The sequence below is a fragment of the Schistocerca piceifrons genome, chromosome 3 (genome assembly GCF_021461385.2).
Source record: "Schistocerca piceifrons isolate TAMUIC-IGC-003096 chromosome 3, iqSchPice1.1, whole genome shotgun sequence".
NCBI lineage: Eukaryota > Metazoa > Arthropoda > Insecta > Orthoptera > Acrididae > Schistocerca > Schistocerca piceifrons.
Genome location: NC_060140.1, coordinates 129,948,297 through 129,965,164, shown reverse-complemented (window position 1 = coordinate 129,965,164; position 16,868 = coordinate 129,948,297).

Sequence of the window (16,868 nt, the reverse complement as noted above, 5' to 3'; positions counted from 1 at the left end):
TTTAATGAAGTACAGAAATTAGCGTCTTATGAACTCTGATCAGCTCTAAGTTCTTCAGCTAGGACATAGGAAAGAGGAAAGTATTTTCTGTTGTACAGAAAACAATGACGGATTTTTTGAGCCGAATGAAAGTAGCATTATAAATCTAGGTTTTAATATCTGTCTCCCCTTCGTATTTAGTTTTACAGGTTTCGTTTACGATTTTGCAATTTATTTTTCTTCTGTTTTACAAAATCCTACCTGCTATAACTCAAATGAGTGAAATTATGGTTGCCATACCTCTGTGGAAATATAAAGTCGTATTTCGTACGCATTGGAATGGTATGTAATTAAAATGTTTTTCACTGCTAGTTATTCATTTCATAATCTGATTTAAATCAGATGTTTGCGACGTTTGTTGGCGAAATAACCTGAAAAAACTCCCACGTAATTGGCTGCACTGTAGCGCTGGTTTTTAATTAAAACGGCTGACTGACTACCTTTCAGGACGTTTTGTGGGGAGAGAGAGTTGCGGCTGTTTGCGCTCTACCAGGAAGCTAAGCCGTGTTTGACGTCGCTCGTTAAATGCGCTTACCAGGAAGGACTCCGGCGTTGGATAGTTCGAGGACACTTTTTACGGAAGGAAATATACCGGATGCGGACGGCGATATTATGCTGTGCGTTGACTGAAAAACTGTTACCGGAATTTGTTGAAATTATTTTATGCTCTTTTAACATACTTGATATTCAGGAAGAAAACCCCATGCAGTTATTAAAAACGCTGAATGTCTGTAGCGGCTTATTCTCTTGAAATTACACTATCCGGTCTCATTAATGTAGCCCCCTTTCGAAAGCTTGAATAATCACCTTATGCAGTGCGAGGCACACAGAGAGGTGGTCAGTGAGGTTCTGGAAGGTTTCGACAGAGACGTAAAGCCATGCCGACTCCGGCGCCATTGCAGTTGTGCTAGGTTTCTCTGTTGAAGTTCCATGGCGTGAACGGCCTATTCGAGGTCGTCACACATATTCTCCACTGGCTTTAAATCCGGAGGATTGGTGGCTAGGGGAGTAGGTAAACTAATATTGGTGTTCTCCGAATCACGCACGTATATTCTGAGCTTTTTCCGACCCGTAGGTCCTTGTGCCTAACTATGTAACGTTTTGTACATCTAGCAGAACCTGACAGTAATGGGACAAATCATTTGTCGTAGATGCACCAAAAACTCCTTACATGGCAAAATACATATGAGTATAGAACATGGATTCAATTTTTGCGTTACAGGGTCATTAGTAACTATAGATAATGGTAGATTTAAAACTAGCCTTATACACTGCTATTGGACAAATAACCTTGAGATATAAAAGAGCGAAACGTAATTTACTGTGCACAATATTACAACATTAAAATTTGCAATATTACAAAACATTATTTACAATGTTGAGTGACGGGCACATACATAAATGAGTCGTTCGGTCGTAAAACATGGTAACCAACAAAATGAAAACTTCCGGGAAATCGGCTGTTAAGTTTTAAGGAAAATATCGAATAGATTGCAGATAATCTATGTGTACTGAAAAGTAAAATTCTTCATAGCTGCTCCTCATAACAGTTTGTTTGCGAATATAAGAACTAAAATCAGAGGAAAGATGCCCGTAGATACCATATTTTTCATTCACATATGAGACATTGCTACCTTGTTATCTGCCAGATACCACGTTTCACAACTGATGTTAAATGTTGCTTCTGGTACGTGGCAGTTACCACATAGATGGAACCTTACTAGGATGTTTACAGCGCAATGGTGTAACAAGATAATCGCATTGGAAATAAAATAAAGTAGCCAGAAGTTGCATTACCAATTGTTTTATTAGTAGTTCTTGGGTACAATAATTTTACATTTAATGCTCAGGAACTAAGCTCGTGTAATATCCGTGATATGCCTCTGGAATATACGTGAACAGGCTGAGGACATCGCGCAATGTTTCCTTACTGATTGGTATTGGTGTAAAAAAAAAAGTTCAAATGGCTCTGAGCACTATGGGACTTAACATCTAAGGTCATCAGTCCCCTAGAACTTAGAACTACTTAAACCTAACTAACCTAAGGACATCACACAACACCCAGCCATCACGAGGCAAAGAAAATCCCTGACCCCGCCGGGAATCGAACCAGGGAACCCGGGCGTGGGAAGCGAGAATGCTACCGCACGACCACGAGATGCGGGCAGGTATTGGTGTATTATACAGCAGTGGAAGAGGTGCGTTACATTTCCCCAGAAAATCTTCTGTAAGAGAACGACCTTTCAGCTTCAATATTTCTTCACCAGATCCGAAATATGATTAATTTATAAACAGTCAGAGAATCTGGTTTTTCGCGGACCAACAGAAGTTTGACAGACGCAGCAATTACATTCTTGGGTGCTCTAAACAATGCCTTCAGTGAAGAAACTTGAAAGAAATCTCCCTGCCGCATTCTGTACGCATTAAAGGGAGGTGAGCGTTGCGCGTTTTTCAAGATCTGTCCCCATTCCTCCGGGCAGTACACATACTGAATGTGATCCCTCACATACTGCTCTACAAGGCCGAAATCTCTATCTGATGGCAACATAATATGTCCAACTACTGGAAAAACATGTTCAATACGTTTTACACGGCAACTTTCCAATAATTTAAGCCAGAGAGCGACTATTGTCCAATTTTTATTTTGACCACAGCAGTTATCTGATATTACTATCAGTTTCTTGCACTGTATGTCATTCATGGTGAAGTGTTTCAATATGCAACTTGCAATTTCATCACTTTCTCTCCTAGCAGTAGCCTCGTCCCAGTAATAAAAGTACCCTACGTTATTGGAGCAATAATGAATGCTGAGGTTGTAGCAAAACAATTTTATTTTGTAAAATGCAGGTCCAGTGGCTAACTTTGGAATTGGCAACGCCTGTTGGAGATCAAATGTTAGAACATGGGCTTCTTCGTCCTCTGGGGCAACTTGCTAAAAGTTTTGGCCGGCAGCAGCATGTAGGTGGTGTCTCTCGATTTTGTGTCCAATTTCGTGGACTTTAGCGTCATTTTTATCGTTTTCGGCTTGTTGCAGTTCAGTTCTCATTGAGTCGCAGTCCTTACATGTGTCTGTCTTAGGAGACTTGAATCCTATATTAAATTCTTCCGTACCTATTCTTCTGAACCTGTCTGAAGATACAGAACTGCTACCTCTTTCTGAACAGAACTGAGTATAATCTTCAAAACAACGTTGAACTGTGTGTTCCGTAGACATAAACATCTTTTAAAGATCTTTGCGCCTGGTGTAGTGACTTTCGTATTTGTGAAGTTTTGATATAAAAGTATGCGCATTTTTTCTATCGTCTTCTGAATATTTTTTCTTGTGATGCCCATGTGCACCTCTTTTATCTCATGGTGGAGTATGAGCGCCATTGGTTTTTTTTAACCAAAATTTCGACTCTCCCCCTACTTTTTTATTTTTTTCCTATTGGTTAATTTCACGTTTCCTTTTTCTACCTTTTTAGTTTGATTTTTCCTGATCATTTTCAGTATACTTTTGTTCAAGAGGTACCGACGATCCTGCATAACGGACTCTACTAGGCGGATTAGATTTTCCAGAAGCAGTAGCTGATCTTACATCCGCATTGTTTTCGTCAAGACTGTTGGTTGTAGACCTACTGGTACATGGTTCCGATTCACAATCAAGGTTGATATTGAGCGCGGTCGATTTCTGAAACAAAACAAGGAATACTTGTATCGAAAAGCTCATTACTCTTCTTTCTAAACAAAAAAAAAGTGCAAGGGATAATAATAAAAATCTCGTGTGCCTCCCAATTCTGTTGCTAGTCTATCAACTTGAAGCCACTTGGGAGGTTCCCGTATCCCCAACCTGCAAGAGAAGGGATCTACAGTTCATCGCGGAAGCCGAACCGCGGCTGTATCTGGCGTAATTCGTATCTTACTGAAAACGATCGGTCCGAAGATTAACTGAAAACGCTTCGTGATCCGATCAGGATTCAATCTCGTGACCTTTGGCTTGGTAGTCAAGCGCTTAAGTCGTTACACTACAGGACGTAAGGTAAAAGTGTTGTGTTTACGTTTCAGGTAGACATTTCTTCTGAAGAGCTGAGTTACACCACGATAATAGAAAAAATCCTGAGTGATTTAACCTAGTGGGTGTAAAACATGGTAACTCTAGTAGATACCGTGGTCGCTTTCGCACATATTTACAATTTGCGAATTAAAATGAAACCTATTTTGGTTATTTCTATATAATGCATTGTGTTTATATTTTACGAAGTTTGGTTACCACGTACTCAGTTCATATTTGATGAAAGGAATGTTCAGAATTTCCGTTTTTGAAAAGTTTCAATACGGAAGAGGCAGTAAAACTTGGTAAGTGCAGTACATACCATCTTTTACTTTAAACATATTAAGAAATAAAGGAATCAATTCTTACCTTTTTAGGAGTAATTTGCATCCGATTTGTTTGCACTCATAAACAGGATAATGCTCTGGGCTTTCATCTTCGTCATTATAGGAAGAACTGTAGTCAGAATTATTGTTAGCGCTCGGAACTTTCGATTCAAGTTCCTCATCACTACGGAACAGACTGTGTCGGGCCGCCATTATTGTTACTTACAATGTTTTACCTGCAGTCAGCTGTCACTTACCATAACATAATAGCAACATAATTTCTTACAGCGTACACATCTCCCACAGATTCCTTCACCAACTTATGAAATCAGCTGTAAGGAGTCCGACGTTGCCAAAAACGCCAATTGGCAAAGATTGTTACATACCATGTTTTACGACCGAGTGCCTCAAATGTGTAAGAACAATGGCTAGGACATTGCATGCCAGATGTCAGACTCAGTTTGGTTCACAGACAAGGTAACATCACCAGCTTAGAAAATTTAAGTTTGTGCCTGCCATTGAGATCACAAGTGGATAATTGACGGATTAGTGTGTTGGTGGAAGAATGAAATTTGGCACAGAAGTTTTCAGATATGGATGAGATCTCCTCTGCAACAGTCTTTATTTGTAAGTCATTGTGAACGTGGTATATAAAGAACCATCGACCATTTAATATGATGTGCAGTTCCTTGTTTCGAACGACTTGAGGTTTGTGGAGATGTGTAGACGTGGCAGGTCCCAAATGGGGCAGCTATGCAACATAACTGGACCTATTACCGATCTATAAAGTAGGAGACTGTTTTTCGAGTTTACAGAAGACATTGTGTTTATTAGGGGATACAAGATAGCTAATACACTGTTTGCTTTGTTCGCGACGTCGGATATATGTTTGTTAAAGATACGACATTTATCGTGGTGAACTCCAAGACATCTGGCAGAATCAGTCCAAGTAATACCTTCGTTGAATAGCAGGTGCGATGTATTTAGAGCCTTCCGTTTTTCTTTTATAAAATGTGGCTTGACTTTTTCCCACATTTATCTTGATCCCTCATACCGTAAGCCATTTCTCAAGTAGTTTTATTGACACTCCTGGAGTTTAACATGAATGTCCGATACGTTTTTGTCAGTGTAATATTTCAGCTTATCAGTGAACGAAGCTATGTTGACCGGTAGCTAGTCTCCTATGTCTTATAAACAGATATTAAACAATATCGGTCCCAAAAGGGAATCTTTTGACGCGCCGGCGCTTGCAGGGTAGACATCAGAGGCAGTTTCACCAATGAATACACTAAAAGTGTGTAAGATACGAACTATTTAATCTGATAGCGTACAGTGGATATTGTAATTTTATTAACTTACACAGTGAACCATTATGACATACCCTATCGAAGGCTTGAGCAATATCCAGGTATAGAACTACCGAGAAATGAGCATTATAATAAGCACCTATAATTGCTTCCTATAGCCGCAGCGACCGTAGCGGAGCTGAATATTTTGGACGAAATCCAAACCGCAGATCTCCCAGAGGCTCGCCAGTCTTTGCAAGGGTCGTGCTTGGCTACCAAGGGGCCCTAGCGTTTGCAGCATCTTTTCCCTACGTTGTGCATGTCTATCCTCTTGCTATTCTTTTTCCCCTCCCTTGACGAGCATTCTGGGGCGTTACTGCAAATGTTCCACATTGTCTGTCATTGACATAACAACAGTCTCACCACTGTTTTTCGTTCCATTTTTCTCTCTTTGTTTCCCTTCTCCTCTCATTCCTCCGGCGTTTGAGGTTCCTCTTTTCTCCTACCTCTCTGTCCGCTCCTGACGGTTAGCCCACACGTCTGATGCGTAACAGGGGACCGGGTAAGGGGTAATTCCCAGCCCCGGGTTGACAGGAATGGTTCGCACGTACCCCTGGTACAGGCCAGGCCCAGGGAGGGGTGACTGCCTAAGCTACTACCTTACCAAAGTGCCGATTGGTCCTTCTGTCAGGTGTTCAAGAGGTGCGATCTGAGATGTGAACAGTCACCTAAGGTCGATGCACCCCCTTGTGAACGGGGAAACCAATTGGAAGGTGCGTGCCATCGGAGATATTGGCAGTCATGGGGAATTTTCCCGCAGTGAGCCAATCATCTTCACAATCAACGTCTACGAAAGGCAAACGGAATGAGGCTAACGAGTCAAAGACCCTTCCAGCTGCACCATGGTTCTTTGTGTTTTCACGTACTGAAGACGATTAGTCCCTCGCAATGGCAAATCCGTTTATTATTCAGAAAGGTGGTGATGTCATTGCCGGCCCTGTGATATCCTGCTCTCGTTTACAGAATGGCACTTTGTTTTTGGAGACTACTTCTGATTCTCAAGCACAAAAACTGCTTGTCGTCTCAGTATCTATAGCTATCCTGTTCGTGTTGAGGCTCATAAAACTCCTTCCTGTGGGGTTATTTATACTAGGTAGTTCGACAGTCTGACCGAGGCCGAAACCTAGTTTTACCTCTCTGATCACGGAGTCACTGTCGTCCACCGGGTGATGAAAAAGATAGACTGGTGCTCCCGTCTAAGATGAAAGCAGGCTATGAAATTATCGGTCCGTACATACTGAACCCGATGCGCTGCTACCAGTATCATCATTTCAACCACACTAGAACCTCTTCTCGATCTAAAAATCTGTAACCCGTGGTAGGGATGTGCATGAGGGCGATTGTCCACCTCCTTCTCCCTGCTGTATCAACGGCAAGGATGGGCAGTGCCGCCTCCTCTCGGGATTTTCCCAAGTATCTTAATGAGCAGGCTGTACAGGAGATCCAGGTAAAGGAAAAAGTTCCTCACCCAGTCGCTCGCAAGTTATTGTCTAGTCGCAAACTCTGTGTTCTACTGTCTGGTACTTATAGTTCTGTTCCTGTTTCCTCTCCATCCATGAACGACATGGCCACGCATACATGCAACCTCTAATTCAGCTCTGAGGTTGTGAAATCGCCCGGTGTCAAGGCAGCATCGCCACCCCAAGGTCCAGCAGTGTATCAAGCCATCAAACTCTCGCCTCAAGGGGCGAAGCCACCAGCTACACAACTGGTATGCTGGAAAGGACAGAAGGAATATTATTGTGAAGTCTTCCTGCGTCCCTCCAGACAACCAACACCTGAAACGTCCTCTGCTAAATGGAAAGGCTCGAAGAAGTCCAACAAAGGCATACTGTCTTCTCCTTCACCAATTCGAAGATCCTCTTCGATGGTGTTGCCATGTGAACCCTTGGCCCGGCCAGCCTCCGTGTCGTCAGTGTGTACCACCAACAGTTTTTTGTGCACTGGACTCCACAGACGACAGCACAAGCAACTGATGCTTCTGTGGACCTCATGGAGCAGGATACTCCTGCTTCTGTGCCCTGTAGCAGCGAGTATTTCGTTTATTCCTTATCATCACTCTCCTCTAATGGAACGTTTGCGTCATTTGGTCCCACAAAGGAGATTCACATCTGCTTTTTACCGGCGCAGCGTCCCCTTGCATTCTGCCTTCAGGAAACTGTGTCCTCACGACTGCTTTGAGCTTCTACGTTTCTCTCCGGTTCGTTTCAACCTTGCCCCTGAGATGGGCATTCCGTCTCATGGAGGCGTCATGCTGCTCATAAGGGATGACATTCTTAGTCAACCCCTCTCCCTGACTACCCATCTTCAAGCAGTTACAGTTCGTCTTTTCCCTCCTCACCTGACTTTTTCCCTCTGTACCATTTACGTACCTCCACCATTTGGTGTCACCAGGGCAGACTTCCTTCAGGTTATTGGGCAGCTACCTCCTCCATTTCTGATACTCGGTGAATTCAGTGCACATCATTGCCATTGGGGTTCTCCCAGAGCCTGTCAGAGAGGTGCCCTCTAGGCCAACGTTATTAATCAACCTTCTTCTGCCTTCACAATGGAGCACCCACAATCCTTTCCGACTCCTTGCACACCTATTCCCATTCGGAACTAGCCTTCTGCACTGCCCAGATTGCCCATCGTCTTGAGTAGTCCGTTCTTTATGACCTCTACTCGAGCGACGTCCCATGTACCATTCGTTTGCTGACTCTTATCCCACTTGTGTGCGCACCCAAATGGCAGCTTACTAAGGCTGACTGGCAGCTTTACTCCTTCCTGTCGACCGTCAAATGGTTCAAATGGCTCTGAGCACCATGGGACTTAACTTCTGAGGTCATCAGTCCCCTAGAACTTAGAACTACTTAAACCTAACTAACCTAAGGACATCACACACATCCATGCCCGAGGCCGGATTCGAACCTGCGACCGTAGTGGTCCCGCGGTTCCAGAGTGTAGCACCTAGAACCGCTTGTCCAACCCGGCCGGCCGACCTTCGAAGAACAAGATTTTCCCAGGTATAAATTTGGAAATTTGTGGTAAGTTCTATGGAACCAAACTGCTGAGGTCATCGGTCCCTAGGCTTCCACACTACTTAATCTAACTTAAAGTAACTTACGCTAAGGAGAACACACACATCCATGCCCAAGAGAGGACTCGTACCTCCGACGGGGGGACATCCTTATTGCTGCTGAACGTTCCATTCCTCGCACTTCCTCATTAACACGACGTGTCCCAGTCCCTAAATGGACTGAGGGATGCCACGACGCCATTCACGCGCGGAGACGTGCTCTCCGCGTTTATAACCTGTCGTCCTACGATGGCAAACTGCCTTCATTGTAAACAGATGCGTGCAAAGTGTCGTCTCGTTCTTCGGGATAGCAAAAAGCTATCAGGATTTCATTCACTAGTCCTTTCAATAGTTCCACACCTTCCTCTGTCTTATTGGCCAACCTCCGACGGTTGTCTGGAAGCAAGATCTATTCGCAAATTTCCGGCCAGATAGTAGCAGACGATGTCATCGTGGAACCTAATGCTATCTGAAACACCTTGGGCCGCCATTTTGCCGAAATTTGGAGATCTTCCCACTATCACCCTGCCTTCCTCCATCTGAAACGAGTGGAGGAGGCTTGGAGGATACCCTTCTCTTCTCAGGGTCGTGAGTACTATAAAGCCATCTTTACCATGAGGGAGCTTTATCATGCTCTTTATACCTATCCTCCGCCCCAGCATCAGACGCTATGCGCATCAGATATTTCAGCACCTTTCTCTTGCGGGAAAGCACTATCTGCTTAATATGTACAACCGCATCTGGACAGAGGGTGCATTTAATGAACGTTGGCGTGAAGCCATCGTCATACCCATGCTTAAGCCGGATAAGGACAAAAATCCTTCTACTAGCTAATGCCCCATCTCTCTCACCAGCTGTGTTTGCAAGGTGATAGAATGTATGATTCATGCCCAGTTGGTATGATGGCTGCAGTCTCTCAATTTACCAACGACTGCACAGTGTGGATTTCGAGGGCGCCATTCTGCCGTTGACCATCTCGTTACTTTGTTCACCCATGTCGTGAATGGTGTTCTGCGGAAACCCCATACTGTTACCATGATTTTAGATTTGGAGAAAGTCTTCGGCACCTGCTGAAGAACTGGTATCCTCCATACTATTTACATGTGGGGCTTCCGTGGCCGTTTGTCCTGTTTCCTCCAGGAATTTTAAAAGAGTGGATTTTCAAGGTGCGTGTGGGTTCTGCCTTGTCGGACACCTTTATCCAGGAAACCGGTGTGCCTGAGTATTCGGTCCTGAGCGTCGTCCTCTTTGCTATTGCCATTAACTATATCATGGCCTGCCTCCCGCTGGGTATCTCCAGTTCCCTTTCTGTTGACTATTTTGAAATCTATTGTAGATCACCATGGACCTGCCTCCACTGACAAAACCGTCTGTATGAATTTCCGGCGGTGCAATTGGTTTCTCTTTACATCTTGAGCCTGTTGCTCTTCCTTTCGTTGAAACTACGAAATTCCTGGGGCTCAAGCTCGATAGCAAACTCTCTTGGTCCTCCCATGTGTCTTATCGGGCAGCCCGCTGTACGCGGTCCCTCAATCTCCTACGTGTCCTCGACGGTACTTCATGGGTAGCAGATCCACCACGCTCCTCTGTTTGTACCGGTCCCATGTCCATTCGAAAGTCGACTATGGGTGCTTTGCTTATGCGTCTGCACGTCCGGCCCTCTTACGCAGTCTCAACGCAATCCACCATGGTGGCGCCTGTTACACTAGCCCAGTCTGTATGCTGAAGCTGCTGAACTACCACTGTCCTACCACTGTGACTTTCTCCTGAACAGGTACGCACGCTGTTTGTCTGCCATGCGTGGCCACCCATCCTATGTCTCCTCCTTCGATGATTCCTTTGATCGCCAGTACGGAGCGCCTCCCTGTTCTCTGTTATTTCCTGAAGTCCACTTTTGGCACTTGCTCCAGTGGCTTAACTTCACACTACCTGTAACCTTGGCTTCCTGAAGCAGCCCGTATTAACCTTGGCCTTCATTCGCTTTCTGAGGACACTACTCCAGCCTCGCTTTATCACCTTCAGTTTCACGATCTTCGCTTAGCACTTCGCGATAGTACCTTTGTGAACGCTGATGACCCTCGGACTGACCATGGTGTCGGGTGTGCCTTCGCTATTGGCGCCCACGTCTTTACGTATCGGCTTCCGGTACACTGCTAGGTATTTATAGCTGAGATCTTCCCCTTGTAACAGGCCACGAAGTACATCCGGCGACACAGACTTTCCAATTGTGTCCTCTGCTTAGTCTCAGCGCCCTTCAAAGTCTATGTACGCTGTCCACCGCTGATCCCTTACTGCAGTGGATCCAGTAAAACTGTCACTTGCTCACTCTTGATGGAGCTAGTGCGATGCTTCTGTGGGTTCCTGGTCACGTCGGTCTGCCAGGAAACGAGGCTGCTGACGCTGCTGCCATGGCTGCAGCCCTCGTAACTCAACCCGCGAGTTCCTATATTCCCTCCGATGATCTGTGTTGCCGTCTGTCAGCAGGTGGTGTCACTTCGGCATCGCCATTGGTCCTCCCTTCGTGGGAATAATCTCAAGATTATTAAGCCTCTCCCAGCGGCTTGGACGACCTCCTCTCGGCCCTCCCGCCGGGAGGAGGTCATTATAACTAGTTTGCGCATTGTGTCCTGCCTTTTTAGTCATCGTCAGTTGCTAAGTGGTGCTCCCCCGCCACTTTGTACGCATTGCGCCCAAGTTTTAACTGTCAGCCACTTCCTGCCGAAATGCCCAGTTTTTAACCGTTTGCGTTCCCGCTTGGAAATGCCGTCTGAGTTACAGGCCGTTTCATCAAATGACGCGCGGGCTGTCGATCACTTTGTACTTTTTATCCATCAAAGCAATATGACGAAGGACATTTCATTTTTGATTTGAACCTCCATTTCGGTATGTGTCTTTTGTAGCCCTTTCTCCACTTCCCTGTTTTTAGTAGCTGTTTTCTCTTATGCCAATTGGAATTGTCGTATAGTTGTTTTTTAACTCCTCTCTGACTTCGTGTTCTGTGGTTTTGACTTGAGTGCGTCTGATACCAGTTGTTTCTGCGTCCTAAAACAAAATAAAGCAAACTCTGCATTTGGGAGAACTGACCTGTCGTTGCATGGTTTGCTGAGTCGAAGAAGTATGACCTGTTCCGCCATTTTTGAAGTGGGTGATAAGATACGAATTTTTCTTTAATTTTTGGGATTCCTGTGGTCTGTGGCTGGTTTGGATTTACCAATGATCTAGATATCTTTCCACTGACTGGGAAAATTCCTCAGCTTTAACATAGAATTAATGACGATGACCATCACTTGTCAGGCACAGGGAGTCAGGTTTCGTAACGTCATGTTGATTGCCCATCAATACCAGGGAAATGGATGCTCTTATTTTCATCGTCGATGTAAGTGGTGACAGTATTGTTAATAGCATCAGTGTTATGGGGATCAAACGGTGAGTTTCTTTGGCCTAAGCCTGAGCCTGAGTAGGCCAGTCAAATAGTGGTTGGATAACAGACGGATTACGAAGGGTTTTCCGAATAAGGTTCCAGACAGAATTTGAATCCGGACTGATGAGTTTAAATCTATAGTACCATGCGTCGTCCTCATGTAGCATTATGTTTTCACCGATTTCCCTAGTTAGCCTATTTAATTCAGTTTTTACTGTTGGCTTACGCGTCCGTTGTCAGAGTTTTCGTATATAGTTCTTAGTTTCCTTTAACCGAGGAACCTCAGAAGGAAATTCAGGGGTGTTACCAGTCCGGATGAAGGTGCTGAGTTTAGCCGCTGCGGTCAAAAAGTCGGTAAATAACACAATTGGCCTTTCTAGCTCTTCAACAGTCTGAATGTGAGGGACGACATCAGTCTTTGTTTCAAATCGTTGCTGATACAGTTCCCACTTAATATTCTTGTGCGTCCGAATTATCTCTCTGCCCGGCGAGGTATCTCCGACTGATGTTATTACTAATTGAGGGTACAAAGGGTATCAAGAGTTTTAAATGTAGGAACATTTTAGTAGAAGACGACATCCAGAACGTCTGGTAAGAACACAGCATTTGTGGGGTCGGTTGGTTTATTTTGGAAAGAATCGCCAGTTTGGAGTTATTATAACAGGTGAACAATATATTCTTGCTGAGTCCTTGAATGCCACATGGGATGTTTAGAATTCAGATCACCTAATACTAGTAAGGGTTCAGCAGGGCCGGCCAAGACACTATAGAGATCAGGCGATAGAAGTTTTCTCTGTTGTGGCTGGTACACGGAAGACGGAGACTAACGTTATGTCACCCTCAGACGTTCGTACCTTCACAGCTGTTGCTTACAGGTTAACTGCCAGCTGCAAAAGAAATTCCCAGTGCTGCATGTTTTGCCGGACGAGTACGGTGGAACCACCGCCTCGTCGGAGCCATCAGTACGGCAGCATTTAAATAATGGTATCTGAAAGCCACATCTGAGTTTCACTGAGTAAGATTACATCAGGTAATATGTCACTAATGAAAAATTTTGCTTCAGGAACTTTCTTTTTCATGCCGTTTGCGTTCCACTAAATGACTTTAAGGTTTTCCACTGCTACACTGTTTGCCTATAAGAATTGCTAGACTTTTACAGAGGCAGTTTAAGGGGTCTTTTACTCTGGGTGCGCTAACCTCTGTAAAAGATTTATTAGATTAGGTGTGACTTCGTGATGATGTTTGAGAGGAGGCGTTGACGTGTGTAATAGTTTCGAAGGAAACAAGTTTGGCCATCGCAGGTGGGGTTACCTGATAGTTGTGAGAGAGTATCTTCCGTTATGTCTGCATATGAAACACTCTTCTTGGACAAAGAGGCTGGACAGCCAGAGCGGATGGGTCTTGTTTGACACTCGTAGCTGTTTGTGGCAGCAGGGCTGCCTGCTGCTGCTGCTGCTGCTGCTGCGTGAATGTCTTTAGTTGGCGGTCCTGGCGTGAGCGCAGTTGCTGGAAAACAACGCAACCTTTGTGTGACGCGGGTTGGCTTTCGCCACAGTTAATGCGAGAGACTGGAATGACTCTGGGTTTTTATAGTCTGACGTTAGGTGATTTTGAGCGCATTTACACAATGCGGCTCCGCGTTTCAATGTACTGATCACTGATTAAATCTTTGACACCCATGACAAAAGTTGGGACCTCGTGACCTGTAATCTTCTACAGTTAGACCTGAAATACGGAGTAATTTTTGTAGGAAGTATATGCCAGCAGCTTCAGCATTACGAGTTAATACTCTTACGGACAAGGGATATGATAGTTTACAATATGGCGAATGCATTTGTTCTTCTGAATCTATTTGATATCCTTGGTCAGTGCAACAGCAATCTCCTCAGACGTTGTGATTGGCAGCTCTGTAATGACTAATTTTACCGTTTTAATAAACGTTAACATGGTCGTCAGTAGTCTGTAACGTGATTTTTATTTAATCCTGTGGTTCACTCATTTCGACTATTTGCCATTGTGAAATTTCCCTTTTTGAATAATTTGTAGAATATGCCACATACGTTTGACTAAGGCTAAAATATGAGATTAGATCTTGTTGAGAACACACCCTAAATCATCTCCTAAATAAAAAAAAACAATAAATTGCAACTAATGTACGCTGTTCCATAAAAGATTATCCGAATACCTCATGAAGGAAGCTACCTATTAGCCCATACTCCGTCACTTGAAATTAAAGGACTTCATCACAAAAGGATGTGAAGAAATGTGTTCAGTAAGCATGTCTGCACAGATGTCACAGTATTTTGTCTTTTATATTTTATCTACCGCCCTGTATTGTGTATGCACTCATTTTTTGAAGTGTTGTGCTGAACCTGTTATATTTTGAAGGTCTATCACTCAATGAAGAAAGTGTACTGTTGTACCAAAACAAATAGACAGAAATAATACCAATGGTAAAAACACATAGAAAAACTTACTAACTTCTACTTACATTCAGCAAATAATACTAATAGACCTTTACTGCTACTAATGCTAAACACATGTCAGTACTTTTATGCACCTAGGTTGATCCATTGATCGTGACCGGGCCAAATATCTCACGAAATAAGCGTCAAACGAAAAAACTACAAGCAACGAAACTTGTCTAGTTTGAAGGGGGAAACCAGATGGCGCTATGGTTGGCCCGCTACATGGCGCTGCCATAGGTCAAACGGATATCAACTGCGTTTTTTTTAAAACAAGAACCCCCATTTTTAATTACATATTCCTGTAGTACGTAAGGAAATATGAATGTTTTAGTTGGACCACTTTTTTCGCTTCGTGATAGATGGCGCTGTAATAGTCACAAACATATGGCTCACAATTTTAGACGAACAGTTGGTAACAGATAGATTTTTTTAAATTAAAATACAGAACGTAGGTACGTTTGAACATTTTATTACGGTTGTTCCAATGTGATACACGTACCTTTGTGATCTTATCATTTCTGAGAACGCATGCTGTTACAGCGTGATTACCTGTAAATATCACATTAATGCAATAAATGCTCAAAATGATGTCCGTCAAACTCCATGCCTTTGGCTATACGTGTAACGACATTCCTCTCAACAGCGAATAGTTTGCCTTCCACAATGTTCGCACAATGCGCTGGCGTATGTTGTCAGGCGTTGTCGGGGGATCACGATAGCAAATATCATTCAACTTTCCCCACAGAAAGAAATCCGGGGACGTCAGATCCGGTGAACGTGTGGGCCATGATATGGAGCTTCGACGACCAATCCACCTGTCATGAAATAAGCTATTCAGTACCGCTTCAACCGCATGCGAGCTATGTGCCGGCATCCATCATGTTGGAAGTACATCGCCATTCTGTCATGCAGTGAAACATCTTGTAATAACATCGGTAGAACATTATGTAGGAAATCAGTATACATTGCACCATTTAGATTGCCATCGATAAAATGGGGGCCAATTATCCTTTCTCCCATAATGCCGCAGCACAAATTAACCCGAGGAGGTCGCTGATGTTGCGCTTGTCGTAGCCATCGTGGATTTTCCGTTGCCCAATAGTGCATATTACGCCGGTTTACGTTACCTCCGTTAGTGAATGACGCTTCGTCGCTAAATAGAACGTGTGCAAAAGATCTGTCATCGTCCCGTAATTTCTCTTGTGCTCAGTGGCAGAACTGTACACGACGTTCAAAGTCGTCGCCATGCAATTCCTGGTGCATAGAAATATGGTACGGGTGCAATCGATGTTGATGTAGCATTCTCAACACCGACGTTTTTGAGATTCCCGATTCCCGCGCAATTTGGCTGCTACTGATGTGCGGATTAGCCGCGACAGCAACTAAAACACCTACTTTGGCATCATCATTTGTTGCAGGTCATGGTTGAAGTTTCACATGTGGCTGAACGCTTTCTGTTTCCTTAAATAACGTAACTATCCGGCGAACGGTCCGGACACTTGGATGATGTCGTCCAGGATACCGAGCAGCATACATAGCACACGCCCGTTGGGCATTTTGATCACAATAGCCATACATCAACACGATACCGACCTCTTCTGCAACTGATAAACGGTCCGTTTTAACACGGGTAATGTATCACGAAGCAAATACCGTCCGCATTGGCGGAATGTTACGTGATATCACGTACTTAGGCGTTTGTGACTGTTACAGCGCCATCTGTCACAAGCGAAAAAAGTGTTCCAACTAAAACATTCATATATCTTTACGTACTACACGAATATGTAATTAATAATGGGGGCTCCTACTTAAAAAAAAAAAAAACGCAGTTGATATGTTTGACAGATGGCAACGCCATCTAGCGGGCCAACCATAGCGCCGTCTGGTTTCCCCCTTCAAGCTAGACGAGTTTCGTTCTTTGTAGCTTTTCCTTTTGATGCTTATTTCGTGAGATATTTGGGCCGGTCACCATCAATGGACCAGCGACATTTCTTTAGCATTAGTAGCAGTAAAGGTCCATTAGTATTACTTGCTGAATGTAAGTAGTAGTTAGTAAGTTTTTCTATGTGTTTTCATAAAAGTATGGTTATGTTGTCAGAAGTGACTCTATGTAATGAGAAAGTATCGCACTACGACACTAGAAGTGTGAAATACGAAAATGAGGACTGAGTATTTTGTCA